Raw genomic sequence first — 15,283 nt, forward strand, 5'->3', positions numbered from 1 at the left:
CCAAATTCTTGTCCAGTTGAGGAATCTTTGTCAGTTCTGACCTCAATTTGGAAATTGCTTTCTTTGCCATATGTAGAAAACAGCCATATAATAATCAATGTATCATAGGTTAAAAGTGAGGTGCTAGTTGATGTTCTAATATGTAAAGGAGGAATAAGAGAAGAAACAGGCTTATTTATTTCATGTTTCCTCAGAGAGCAAAATTTGAAATAATGGGTTGAAGTTAGAAGAAAGACTTTTCTAAAAGTCAACCTTGTCTAAAGATAAAATGGACTTCTGAGGAAGGAACAAATTCCTCATCATAAGAAGTGCTTTAGTTGTTTAGGAATCTGTTACTTGATCCCATTGTAGGGTGACAGTCTTCATTTGGAAAGGTCAGTGAATTAGATGACTTATTACACTGGGGTTCTATGATAATAGCATTCACGTTTCAGTTTTATTATGCCCTTTTCCAATGAGAGAAGGGTTTTCTGAAATGTATAGAACATGCAAAAGGAAGTAATGTAAGGGAGTGCCACGAACTGAATGCTTATGCCCCACAAAATTCATGTGTTGAAACCTAACCTCCAGTGTGATAGTTGGAGGTGGGGCTTTGGGGAGGAAATTAGATCATGACGACAGAGCCCTCATGAATGGGATTAGTGCACTTATAAAAGAGACCTCAGAGAGCTCACTCACACCTTCCCCATGTGAGGACAGAGCAAGAAGATGGCCCTCTTTGAATCAGGAGGTGAGCCCTCGCCAGACACCAAATCTGCTGGCACCTTGATCTTCGACTTCGCAGCCTCCAGAACTGTGAGAAATACATTTCTGTTGTTTATAAGCCACATAATCTATGGTAGTGTGTTACAGAAGACAGACCAGACTAAGACAAGGAGGAAGGTAGAGTTAGAGGAGGGCACTGGAATCTGTGATTGACTGAAGCCTGCCAGGTGGTGAGGTACTGGAGCTGTGATTGTAAAGAACTTGGCAAATAGGCTGGAAGAAATCCGTCCTATCCTGCCCCTTCAATCCTGGTAACAAGCAAGGTCAACCCCTGCAGCTGAGGCTGGTCCTTGTCTTGGCTTCGATGGACCACATTTGAAACACGCTGTTCCGGAACATCATGTACACATGAAAAGTGCTTATCTGTGAGAGGGTTACTTTTTCAGTCTTGTTTTTCCTTTTCGTTAAAGTTTGCTAAGATATTTGCAATAAATTTTAAACTTTGTTATATTGGAACATGGTACAAAATGCTATTGACTTTTCTACAAAAATATTCGAAAATTTTCTGCAATACCAACATCAGCCATGACAACAGCACAGCTTATTGGAATACATTCCTTTAAAAATGTACCCAAACCTAATAAATAGACAGCGGCAAGAATTCTTAGTGTATATGAGATATTAGAAACCTGTGGATGCCAATTTCTATAAATGATGTAAAAAGAACAATCTTACATAAGATTGGTGAGAGTGCTGGGATGAATTAGAAAAACCTGCTAAGTTTTAAACATAGTAATCTTATAGCTTTCACATGTAGATATATTAGAAAGGGTGGATTCATATTTATGGGAGTTGTCTTATTATTACTTTGCTTTTACCTAGACAATGCTAAAAGATGTATACTGAAATGGGAGGGGGACAACCATCTCAATTCTTTGTCTGGACTCTGCCAAATACCCCATTATTTAGAATATCTAGATGTTTAATGTCACTTAGACCCGCATGTTTAGTTAATGAACTAAGCTTTCAGTTCGTATCTCAGTGCTTTAGCTTCAAAAATGCATAATCATTGACACAAAGTTTTAGTTTCCCCAAAATTAGAGTGTATAGGTGGGATCAGATAACTTCTATGTGTAAGAAGTGATGAAATTCCTGTTGTGGCAAGACATTGGATGGAATTTTCCAGATACTGGATATTTATTTCTATAGATCTCATTTTTCCATCAATCAAATCCTCTGACTCGAATGAGCATAGGTACAGGATTATTTCCCTTGTAACTTGAAAATGCAATGCTCAGAGGGGAAATTTCAAGGGATGGGATTGATATTTTCCCAAACAGTTCTCGAAGACTGCTAAATCAGTATATAGGATTAAAGACCATCTTTTCCAGTATACTTGGAAAGGTAATGCACACATTTTAAAGGTTCACCGAAACGATATCACATAGACTATGGCCAGGACACCATTTATTTAGTTTCCTTTAGTATTATTTTCATTGTAAAAGTCTTGAGAGCCTGAGCTTCCTTTGCCTAGAGGTGGAGATCTGGAGTGAACAGTTACATACTGAGATGCATATTTTGCCTGTGTTGGTCATTTTACCATATTTCATTCCCAATAAAATGATAGGATATGAATACTTTTCCAGATTTCTATAGAGAGCTAAAGCACAATGCTAAGTGAGGAACTTTTTAAATCTCTTGCGTCAGGGATAAAGTGAGGCATAACTGGACAAAGTCTGTGTTAGATTTGAAAGTATACTCAAGTGAATCTGACTTAAAATATCTATTCTCTTGACAATACAAGTACAATAAAAACGGATTGTTTTTCCATTTTGATGTGTTCTGATTACAAAGTACCAAATGTGTTTACTTCTCAATGGGAGATCTGGTTTCCATGGGGACCAAGCCAACCTCATCTGCTGTTTTGCAGACATGCTCTATGCACCACCTCCACTTTGGCAGAACTAGAGGGGGCTAAACACAGCCCCCCTGGCAGTGTGCGCAGCCATCCATACAGTTTCTCCTTGTTCTCCACCCCCTTCCAACAACAGAGCCCAGGAGGGGGCTTCAAGGATGTGCAGCTTTCCTCCCACTTTGAAGTCGCATCACATGGGATGCTCTTTGAAACTGGAACATTCTACGTGATGATAAACATCCGCCATGTGTCACAATGTTTCTTCAAGTTACGTGTCTAATTATCTGGCAGTATAAATAGGCGCCTATTTTTTATTGTTATAATGACTTTATTACAGATTCTGCACAGATCAATGGTATTTCTTACACAGATTGATCAAATGTCTGTCATATGCTGGCAATTTGCCCTATTCAATATATGCTTTCTAATGGCTCATGTGTTCATCACGCACTTTAAATACCAGCTTGCTGTGTGCCGAGCATTGTGCTAAGCAGGAAGGATGTGGAGGCGATTAAGACCGAGGTCTTACTCTAATAGTTCAGAATCTAGAGGAGAAGAATCACCAGAAGTGGTATCTGTAAATCACTGTGGTGAGTTTAATGGTATGATATTCGTATCGGATGATGTGGGACTACAGCAGGGACCCCAATCTCATCCTGTGGCATCAAGGAAGGTGAAGGGTTCCTGAGGGCCTTGCTTAAAGAATGAGTATAAATTAGTCTGGCGAAGAAGCAGCAGCTTGAAGCAGTGAATGAAAGCAAGAACCAGCAGCTCCTGGCTTGGCAGCCAGAGGCCATTCTGCGCCTGACTGAGACCTGGGCTGTAGACACAAGCAACAGCAGTGAGCTGAGGTCAGGTCATCAGTCACCCTGTGAGATGCTAGAAACTTTGGATTTTATCCAAAGCCATTGAAGAATTATAAAGATAACATCTAAAGAAGACGATTGGTCAGTTGTGTGCTTTATGAGTAATTATTCTGGAATGTGTGGAATATGTGTTTGAAAAAAATGAGGTGTTTGAATAAATAGTCATTTTTTTCCAGGCCAAAACATAGCCCAGATGGATGTTAGAGACAAAACCTTTAACATCTAAAATTTAATATTTCACTGAATGCAATTCATGTGTTACCATTAAAATAAATGTGTTACATTTTTATTAATTCTACAGAGAGAATCCTAAAGAGAGAAGAGCAGTCTGAGAATGGCACCCTAGCAAGCCTACTGACAGGTACACAGCCCTGAGGCGGGAGCAGATCCGGCGTTTCTCGGGTCACTAGCAGAAACTGAACCAACAGACAAAAGATACAGGGAGCCAAGAACCTTCTCAAAGTTTGAGGTTTCCAGTGGACTATCAAAAATATAATGTTTCCTACCAATAGAAGTAGAAAGGCAGAAACCTAAAGATTTGAAGGAACTCAGAGATTATTAATTCAATTATTTTATTTTACAGAACTGCAAACCAAGGCCAAAAAGGTGAAACGATCTAATCTAAATCAAACAGGGGTCTCCACTGCTCTCTACTGAGAGGGTTTCCACTCAGCTGTGTAGAGTACAGGATAAGTAAAACACAGGTGAAGAGAGAATTTGGGGCAGTCGGAGTGACTATGAATTGTATGTTTTATGTGCTGCTTTCCTAGTCTAAGAGTCCATGGGTTTTTTGAAGAGGATGTTCCATTATAACAGATTCAAGATAAAAATCTTAGGAAATGAGTTTGAAACATTGACTCCTCTCAAGCTAAAGTTAATATATTTGAAATAACTACGTTTTTGCCATTACCTTATTCCCATTACCTTTTTACATTCCACTGTTACTAGCTTATTGAAAGTTTGGAGTTCTGCTTAGTCCCACATGGATAAGATCATTTCTCTATTCTAGAGAAGGGTACAACTAGTAGTGTGATATATATCATTACACTAATATAAATTTTATTCCTTAGGAAATTGACTTTAGTTAACTCTACTACTCATTCACAGCAATGTTTTGTAATAATTCAAGTAACGATGTAAGCAGCAGAATTAACTTAAGACATCAAGACATCCATTAAGAGGAAAAAAACTATGATGGAGGAAAATATTTAAGTTTCTTGAAAACTAAAGAAATCTGGTAAAATGAAAAGCAAAGATTGTGAGTAGTTTGAGAAAGAGTCATAAGAAATTTTTTTGACAAACGTTAGAATATTAAATGAAAAGGTAAAGCATTTGTCTTTCATACGGAATAGTAATAACTATTATTCAATATTTCAAGTTACAAAATGTGTGGACATTTGTGTGTGTGTGGATGCCATTCAGTTCAGTCTTGGGCAATTGAAATGGGTAAATAACACCCATATGGTAAACAGCTTGGTATGCCCAGTATAAAGGAAAAGGTGTTGGCAGTGAATCTGAGAAGGAGGCATTATTATTTTCAGTCTTTAAGGTGATGTAAATGTCCAGCTTCCAGGGCTTTATTTCTTTTCTTTAGTTTTTTCCTTCTTTTCTTTCTTTTTTGTTAATATGTTAGACTTTGGCTGGGCTTTCACAGATTGAAATATTTTTCAATACTAAATGCTCATGCCCGAAAAAAGTTAGTTGCCTTGGAGTGTGATGGAAGGCAACCTAAATATTTGCTTTTATATATCAAGAATCAATTGCATTATAGAAGAGATGAAAACACATAAAATATGATTTCTTTCTGACAAAATTTTCTATTCCTTATAAAGCAACTTAGTATGTGTGAAGCAAAGATAATTTAATAATAGTAGTTATATTAACAGTTAGCATATATTGAATATTTATTATCTGCCAGGCCCGTTTTTAGTAATTTCTATGTATTGTTGAATGGATTTTCTTCCATTCCTATAATAAGTCTCTGAAATTAGCATTGTGATGATGCTAATTTTGCAGATGTGGAAATTGAAGAACAGAGAGTTTAAGTGACTTCAAATCCAGGCAATCTTGTTCCACAGCCCAACTTGTAACTACAGTGATATGATGCCTTTAGGTTGTTCTGTTTTGTGCAACATTTCACCAGCTGCAGGAGTAGGGAAGACGTTGAAGACCATGATGTTTGTGATGGAATCGGAGAAGAGCTCAGAAGTGGGAGTCAGGAGGATGCAGCTTCAAATTTCCACTATGCCAGTGGTGTGAGGTACTTAGCTTTCGGAGGCCTCACTTTCGTCATCTACAAAATGACATCATTCTTCTCATAGTGCTATTTTGAGGATTGAAAGAGATTATACACGTATTACATTTAGCTAATAGTAGGCATATAATATGCTTTCAATAAATGTGAGCAGGCATATAGTATGCTTTTAATAAATGTGAACTGTTATTCATTTCATTTCATTTTGAGGGGAAGATTAGTGCTGAGCTAACATCCATGTCCATCTTCCCTATTTTATATGTGGGACGCCTGCCACAGCACTGCTTGATGAGTAGGTCCGCACCTGGGATCCGAACTGGTGAACCCTGGGCCACCGAAGTGGCGTGTGCAAACAACTGCTATGCCACTTGCCCAGCCCTGTGAACTGCTATTTTTTTTAAAGCAAAAATCTGGTGTCTAAAGAGAATACATTGTGAAAGACCAATTATGTTCATTTAAGCAGAATGAAGTTTCATGTATCAAATAATTTTTGAAGTTTTTCTTTCTGAAGTAGAAGATAAGCATTAAAAAAACACTTTCATTTTTTGTTTTCATTTCATTTCATATTTCAATAGTACATATACTTAATTCTGGTGCAATGTAATAATTCTAATTCTAAATCTCTGAGCTTAGAGACTTCAATGTTTATCAAAAAGTAAAAATTGAATTATTTGTCTGTGTTATGTAAAGCAATGTTTTTGAACACACAACCTCAGACTACTAACATCAGGGGTCATAAGTGTACACTTATACCACATCTGTAACTCTTTCTGAGTTTTTGCATGGACTTTTCAATAGAACTGATTTTTTTGAATTAAATGTCTATCTCTAGAAAAGTTTCGTAATAATTTCCATGTGGAAGACAATGTTTGTGTTTTGTTTTTATAGACCTGGAATCAAAGCTTTAAAATCTCACAGAAAGTTGAGGTAAACTGTCCATTTTTAACACGTTTTGAAATATGACATCTCAAAATAATACACCTTTGAAGATGAATAATATTCATTATCGTAAATTTTTTAAGCCACATGACACAATAACGTCTTTAAAACGTTTTCTTATTTTATTATGTTTTTAATGAATTTTTAGCCATTTGAAGAAAGCACATTCAGGCTGGATCAGGTAACGATGTGTGCAATACAGGAATGACTTCTAAAAGTGTAACCGAAAGAGAGTAAGCATCATATTTAGTGGGAATAGTCTGTCATAGGCAATCTGAACATGAACCAACTTTAAAAAGGCATTACACAAATATGTTAAGAAAATAAAAATCTGAGAGTAGGGCTGATGTTTTACACAAACAGAAAAAATAAAACATTACATTTTTGCTTTTTTAGAGTATAGGCTTTCAACATATTTTACACTTACGCAAAATAAACTATTGCTTAGATCTAAACATTTAAGGATTTTTACTTATAAAGAGTCAAAATCGTGCGGTTTTCAGAATCATCTGCCTTTTGAATCAATTTGGAAACTTCAAATAACTTCTAGTTTCAAGTCTGTGGAGACAAAGGGACCTTCCCGGCATGCAGGACTATCAATGTTATTTAACTAATCTTTGGACGCACCTAGGAGCAACCTAAGGTGCAGTCTGAGATAGCGGGATCCCATGTGCCTTGTTTACAGGATTCATCACTGAGGGAGATGAGCCTCACCTTGAAACGCGGGCAGAATAGTCTCTTCCCGCAGTGTGCAGAAGGGCTGTGGCAGGGCTGAAATCAATAGTCACACGTGGCCTGTGAAATCAAATCGATTCGAAGTTTTCCTTCCATGATATTAGCAATGGTAAAGGATGATTTATCAAGCTCTGTAACCACTTGGAATTCATGAATTTCAAATTAAAATTTGAGTCTTGAGTAGTAAATAAATATATCTTGGGATTATGATGGAGTTCTCAACCTGGGGTGCATGGAAGGACTTCAGGGGGTCCAGGAGCACAGGGCCATGTGACATTGTGTTCTTTTTCATTTGTATCTGCCTTTTTCTGTGAAGAGATCCCTTAATTTTTATTACATTCTTAAAGAGATCCATGAACCAAAAAAATGTAAGAATCAGTACATTGAGAGAAAGGGAACTCCAAACATCCATCATGTGTTTTAAAGAGGCTTGGAAGAATTGGCCTAATTGTAAATTTTGCGTGTCAAAAAATAATAATAATAATAATCTGTAGAGGCTCTTGAAACAGTTCAGAAATGCCATGATGAGGTGATCTGGGAGCTGTTCTTACTTCGATAGATGATCTAGTACTCAGAGAACTATGCCTGAGAATCTGAAATACATATTCACGGGGAGAGGTAAGAGTTAAAGAGTAAAAACGCCACGGACGTTTATTTAGCAGGTATTATGCACCTGGCACTGACCCGGGTCTTTGCACACACGGGCGTCCAGAGGTGTGAGGCATCACTTGGCAGTTAGGTGCTGTTAGTCTCATTCACAGTTTAAAATAAAAAGCAGAAGGGTGCAGACCCTCAACCAAGTGAACACAGGTGGTGGAGGGCAATCTGGAGCTCCTGCCCAGGTCTGACTGGACCGCACCATCTCTGACACGTCCATGTTTTAGTTTTTGTGTGTTTAAAACAAATATTATTATTTTGTAGGTAGAAAGTGTCAGGGATTTTTTTATTCACTGGTATTCAGATGTAAGTTTGGTGCCTAGGACAAAATAGAAACTCAGTAAATGTTTGTAAAGTGAATGCATCTGGCTCTACCTACCATTTCATTAGTGAAGATATGAGAACAAGGAGGTGGAATAGTGTGTTGAAGGCCACTCACCTCGTTAGTGGCAAACGGCAGGAGAGCCCAGTGTCCTGCCTTCTAGATGAAGAATTTGTCTCCACATACGAGTGTCAAGCTGCTTCCAGAATACTCTCTCCACCCCTGGATCAGTACCGGCTCTCCGCAGTAGACGGATGATCTTTCTTTCCCTCTTCCTATAGCTTGGGGTGCAGAGAGATTGTTCTGAATCATCACAACTGAAGGTCGGTTAAGTTAGCACTCTACCCTCAACAAGTTTTCACTCTGTCCTTAAAGAGAATTTGACCTTGAATATGATATAGACTCCATCGGCTGATAGATTTCTCTAATGTTCTTTTGCTGTCTTTCTGATCTATAAATGATCATATACTTCTTCCTCCCTGTTTTGTAAGTTCGCCTTCACTGTATCTCTAGCAACAGAAATGGAACAGGCTGCAAACTGCACTCTCTTCTTGGCTGCCTTCATTAGGAGTGCGATTTGTGTTGGCCACAGAGTCTAGCACTTGGGTTAATGTCTGCTGTTCCTGTCTTGAAATTCTTAACAAAGTGTAATTTTGAACTGAGCCTCGCAAATTATGTCGCCGGTTCTGCTTTTTATTATCCTCCTGCCAACCAGTACAAATCTGTTCTTCTTTTTATCTTCTCTGTTTTTGAAGGACATCTCCAATAACTGCCTCATTATGTAATGTTAGAAACAAAGGTTCGTCTTCAGCTTCTCCTCTCCTTGACCACCTCCACATCCAATTGTTGGAAAAGTCCTATCAATTCTAACCTCACAAGGTGTCTTACAGTGAGTCCCTCTTTTCCATTTCCACCCCATTCAATAGAAAAAAAAACTCCAGCGCTGTAACACGACTCAAACTTGATTTGAAATCAGGTCTCTGCCATTTATTGGTTGTAAGACTTCTACCAAGTCAATTAACTTCTTGGATTTCTATTTTCTCATGTATGAATTAGTAAGAGTAAAACTTACCTTGAAGATTTAAGAACTAGAAGTATAATTTCACAAGTGCTTAGTACAATGCTTATTTTTAATTTAGAGAGCTTCTCATAAGACTCTTAATTTCAATTCTCTCCCAACTTCTAACAATCTTTTATCCTGATATCAGTTATCAGTGTATATTTCTGAGAAATATATTTTGTCCACAAATTATTTATTCATTCAACACTTATTGAGTATTTATTCTCGTGAAGATTTAAAACAGAGCTCCCCCCCCAAAACAAAACCAACAAAAGAGTGCCCTCAAATTCGTTGATAACCCTGCTGTTGAGAGACGGGGTGTGGTCTCCTCCTTTGGAATCTGGGCAGGTATGGAACTGCTTCAACCAAGAGACTGAAAATGACATCATATGACTTATGGGGCTGGGTCATAAAAGGGCATGTGGCATCCAACGTGTTTCCTGGAACACTTACTTCTGGAGCCCTGAGCCACCATGTAAAAAGTCCACTGACCCACAGGCCACCATGCTGTGAGGAAGCCAAGCCACATGGAGATGCCATCATAGTCACTAGTCACGGCCCTGTTCTTCAAGTTGTCCCAGTCCAGGCACCAGCCATGCAGGTGAACAAGGCTTCGGATGGTTCCAGCCCCCAGGTGTGAAGTCATCCCAGCCTAAATTCCTCTCAAATGAGGCTCCAGATATCATGGAGCAGGAACAAGCCACTCCCTCTCTGCTCTGTCTGCATTTCTGGGCTACAAAATCTGTAAGCATAATGAAATAGTTCTTTTAAGCCATAACTAAACTTTGGATTTATTTGTTATATAGCAATTGTAAGTGGAACAACTCCAAACTGAAAGAAAAGGACAAAAGTCCCATGTGTTCTATATGCATATATATATGTCTTGGCTGCACCTCTCTTTCCCAGCCTTCTGTCTGATGGCCCCTGTCTCTGTGCCGTAGCCCCGCTCCTTGGCAACAGGCTTTGCTTTCCAACCTTCCCTCCTTTATTTACACTGCTGGTGCTTGTTGGAAACTCTTCCCTACTGTCTTCACTCTCTTAAGACTCAGTTCACGCACTGTTCACACACTGCTTTCTCATTTAATTCTTCAATCCCTCCACCTATAAGCATAGTTTGGTCTTCTGAATCCAGATAGGACTTTTTACCTCATTTTGACGCTTTAAACATTCACCAAGCGTTATGCTTGTTCTTGGTTGTGTGCACATTTAATCTTTCCTAAGACAGAACTTAATGGGACTTATACTTTACCTACAATAAATCTCTCTTTTTAGATGGTCAGTGCTTCACTGATAACCCAGTGTTGTTCTGAATTAGAGCTGTGGAATGAGGTGCTTCTTACCTTGAAAAAGTATTTACCAGCTACAATATTTACGGATGCCAGACTTTCTTCCTTCAACTATTACCACACTACTAAATCTGTCCTTTTAGATTTTCTTGTATATTCTTGATTGTTTTCTGCACAAATATTTATTTTACAATCATCTATTAGTTTTTTAGCCACCATTGATCTCAACTCCCTCTTCTGTCCCTTAATTAACATTCTCCCAAAGATTCTCTAAACCTAGAATGAACATTGATTTTTTCTCCCTACACCACCTGACATCAACGTGATACACTTAATCATCAACTTTCACACAAGGGAAACGCTATAAAACAAGATCGAATAGGCCCCAAAGTACAATATCCTCTGAGGTACATATTATGATTTACACTTTGAATTTTACTTTAATTTAGATATCATTTATTCCCTGCCTTTCCAGAATATTGAAAGGAGCAGAGATTAGTTTAATTAAAAAAAATTACTTATATTGTAATTGCCACAGGTTTTTCTCTCCTCCCTAAGTGGCATTCCTTTGGCTTTAGGAAGAAGGAATGGAAGATAAGGAAATTTGCATTTACTATGTATGCCGGATGCTGCTGAGCAAAATCCTACTCCTCACTTCATTTGCTTACTGTATACTTTTAAAGCAAATTTCCTTCAGTCGAAGGGAAAGAGATTGTTAGACAAAGTCAGATGTTTCTGTGTCTAACCAAGGGGTATCAACTATTGTTCAAACAGCTGAATCACACTATTTCTGTGTACTACACAAAGGACTGGCTAAATACGTGTAGCTGTAACCCAGTAATTACTGAGAGATAGACAACCCTAGGAAAGAAGTCATATAACGAATGTGGAGTTAGGCCCTTACTGAGAGTCCTTGATATCTGCAGATGTCCTGCAGCTCTCTGAACTCCAATCATGTTTTTAACCATAATTGCTTCCCTTGCATCTGTCTGGGTTGCTATCAACAGAGGCTTACCCCTTCCGGAGAAGAATAAATGGGAAGACAAGTGAATTCTGTGGAAGCTCCAATTCTGCTTTGGTGCAGATTTCTCCATAGTAAATAACAGAGTGAAGCGTTTAATAAGAGATTCAACTAGAGCAAGTGTCCTTAATTAGATTGTTCTCCACAAGGAATCAGTAGGTGCTAATGTTCCCTTGTTGGCCATAAAGTCACTGGGGGAGAAATGGCAATCACAGCATAGTCTAACCTGATGAACTTAGGTACAAAGGAAAAATGAAAACACTTTTAAGAGACCATCTTTAAGAAGGCAGCACAATTAAGATTGCCATTCACAAGAGGTTTGCAGCTCCTTCACTGTCTCTCCAGAAGGGGTTCCACAGCATCCATGGATGCCCTTCGAGGCATAACGAGATGCATTTCTGTGTGTAGATTTTAGGGATTGGAAATGTTATTAATCAAGAGAGTCACTGTGCTTTCGTTGCTTCCAGAATCTTGCAGGGCTTGTATACAGCTGCACTTAAAGACAATGAATTGTTATAAATTTGATCACATTCATCCCTGGGGCCATCTGATTGCAAAATTGCCCAACAAGCTGTTACAGTATTTTCAACTAATTAGCTAACCCGTACATTGGATTTCTTTCCTTTCTTATTTTCTTTTCTTGTCTTTATAGTATATATTTCCTTTTTCTCAAACAGTGTGACTATCTCGGTGTTTGTTGTGCTACCAAACACTCAAATCACATCTCAAATCTACCTTTTCTCATATCACTCCTCAGGTGAGAGAAATAAATGGTGCACATTTATTTTGAAATTTTATTGATTTTAAATCACAGACATTAAAGAGCAACACAGTTCAATTCAGGAACTCAGGGAACTACATTTGACCCCGGATCATGCGATTTCCTAAATCAGGGATGAGGATTCAGGAGTTCTTCAGGACATCGTTATCCTAAGAAAAGAAACAGAGACACATCTTCAGTAAAAGAGATTGTTATATAGAGGAACAAATGAATTCTTCAGAAGGTGTATTTCTGCCTTGATGCAAATTTCTTCATAAAATCGTGAAGTAAAGCATTAAAAAAGGGAGTCTTTCAGTGTTACTCAGAGAGGAGTCCATACAGAGCTCCCAGTGTGACTGAAAGGGGATCTTTCACAATTCCCAGAGCCCTTGATGTCCTGCAAATGACGGAGGAGGATGTCCTCGAATTCCTTGCAGCGGGACCCCCTTCAGTGGCACCGATTTTGACTTCGCAAGTGAACAGTACATCCACGCAAGGAAAAGTGATGGCATCCACATGATAAATCTGAAGAGAACACTGGGAGAAGCTTCTGCTGGCAGCTTGTGCCATCGTTACCTTTGAAAACCCGGCTGATGTGTGTTACACCCTCCCGGAATACTGATCAGCAGGCTGTGTTGAAGTTTGCGGCTGCCACGGGAGCCACTCTTATTGCTGGCCACTTCACTCTCGGAATCTTCACTAACCAGATCCAGGCAACCTTACAAGACCCATAACTTCTGATGGTTACTGACCCCAAGGCTGACCATCAGCCTCTCCCAGAGGTGTCTTATATTAACCCACCCACCATGCTCTGTGTAACACAGACTCTCCTCTGCCTAATGTGGACTTTGCTATCCCATGCAACGGCAAGGGAGCTCACTCAGTGGGTCTGATGTGCTGGATGCTGGCCCTGAAAGGTCTGCACATACTTGGTACCATCTCCCGTGAACACCCATGGGAAGTCGTGCTTGATCTCTACTTCTACAGATATCCTGAAGAGATGGAAAAAGAAGAACAAGCCTATGCTGGAAAGGCTGTGACTGAGGAGAGTTTCAGAATGAATGGACTGATCCAGCTCCTGAGTTTGCTGCTACTCAACTCGAGGTCGCAGACTGGTCTGAAGGTGTGTATCTGTGCCTATTCAGCCACTCCCTTCTGAAGACTGGGGTGCTCAGCCCACCATGGAAGACTGGTCTGCAGCTCCCAGTGCTCAGGCCACTGAATGGGCAGGAACAACTGCTCAGTAGTCTTAAGCTGTCTTCCACAGATTCTTAAACAGAAGATGGAAATAAAGTTGATGGAAAATAAACAGTCTCTAAAAAAAAAAGGAACGATTCAACGAAAGAAACCATTTTGGAGAGAATATGTACCCCTAAAATTCATATGTTGAAGCCCTAGCCCCTCGATGTAACTGTATTTGGAGACTGGGCCTTTGGGAGGTAATTAAGGCTAAGTGAGGTCATAAGGGTGGAGCCCTTTAGCCCCTGGGACTGTTGTCCTTATAGGAAAAGGAAGAGACACCAGAGCTCACCCTCTCTTCCCACAAGAACAAAGAGAAAAGGCCCTGTGAGGATGCTACCAGAGGAGCATCCTCAAGCCGGGAAGAGAGCTCTCACCAGAAACCAACCCTGAGAGCACCTGGAATGTGGATTTCTGGCCTCCAGAACTGTGAGGACATTAATTTCTGTTGTTTAAGCCATCCAGTCTGTGGCATTTTGTTGTGACAGCCCTTGCAGAGTAACACAGCAAGTATCTGTAAATAGAGTATTTCAGAGGAAGGCAAGGATGGTTTTCCTAACAAAAAGAAAAAGGAGGTGAGGGATAGAAAAAATCTATAGTTTCAAAATAAGTGAATAAGAGTGACATAAGAGCCAACGTGGTTTGTAAAAGTCGTATTCTTCCCAGGATAATCATATGAGGAGAGTGCTATGTATTACTGTCTGTTTCCCTCAAATCTGCAGTAAAACCGAAGTGTGCTGCTCACACATCACAGAACTTTGGAGAACCCAGCATACTTTGTTGTCTTCTAACTGCCTACAAGTGACCCTATCCTTTTCCTTTGTGTACTTTAGTTGAGACGCTGCAAGGGACAGTGTAAGGATGGTGAGGGGGAGCAAAATATGCCACTTTGGCATGTTGATTATTTTGAATTAAAATTACTTGAGAAATGGCTGATGCAAAAAGGACAGTCTGACCCTCCCTTGTCTCCCTGAAAGCAAGAACTGAATTCCCCATGTGAGGAGACCCCCCTGTACCTGGAAGGTGAAAGGCATCCTTATCACCAGAGAAAGGGAATCCAGGGCCAAGTAGGCTGTTAGAAACAATCTTGGTTACTTCTTCATTAATTTGCTACCCCGCACTCAAACCCCTTTGTCAATTCTTCACAAACAATTGTTTCTTTGTTCAAAAGATATAAAATCTGCCTGCTTTGGTCTCTCCTTTTAGTCTCATAGTTTTATGAGCTCCTGTACATACCAAATTAAATCTGTTTTTCCCCTTTTAATCTGTCTCATGTCAATTTAATTATTTAGGCCAGCCAAAGAACCTAGAAGGGAAGAAGGGAAAAATCTTCCTCTCCTACAATGGCATAAAAGCTCACAGTGCATTATGGGGCTGTTGCTGGTTAGAGGCAGGCCCAGTACCTGGGAGGTCATGAGCCACTCAAGGATGATAGATACACAATCAGTTCATGCTGTTTCATGGAAGGTTGCTGTCTTCAATCTCTTAGATGCCCAAGTGGATTTTTATGGGGAGTTAAAAACA

At 39.4% G+C, this 15,283-nt stretch overlaps 1 pseudogene; it reads left to right on the plus strand.

Moving 5' to 3' along the window:
- Nucleotides 1–708: 708 nt before the first annotated feature.
- LOC103540975 (small ribosomal subunit protein uS2-like) lies at nucleotides 709–13,767 on the plus strand (annotated as a pseudogene).
- Nucleotides 13,768–15,283: the final 1,516 nt, after the last annotated feature.

This window comes from Equus przewalskii, chromosome 27 (genome assembly GCF_037783145.1).
Source record: "Equus przewalskii isolate Varuska chromosome 27, EquPr2, whole genome shotgun sequence".
NCBI classification, from domain to species: domain Eukaryota; kingdom Metazoa; phylum Chordata; class Mammalia; order Perissodactyla; family Equidae; genus Equus; species Equus przewalskii.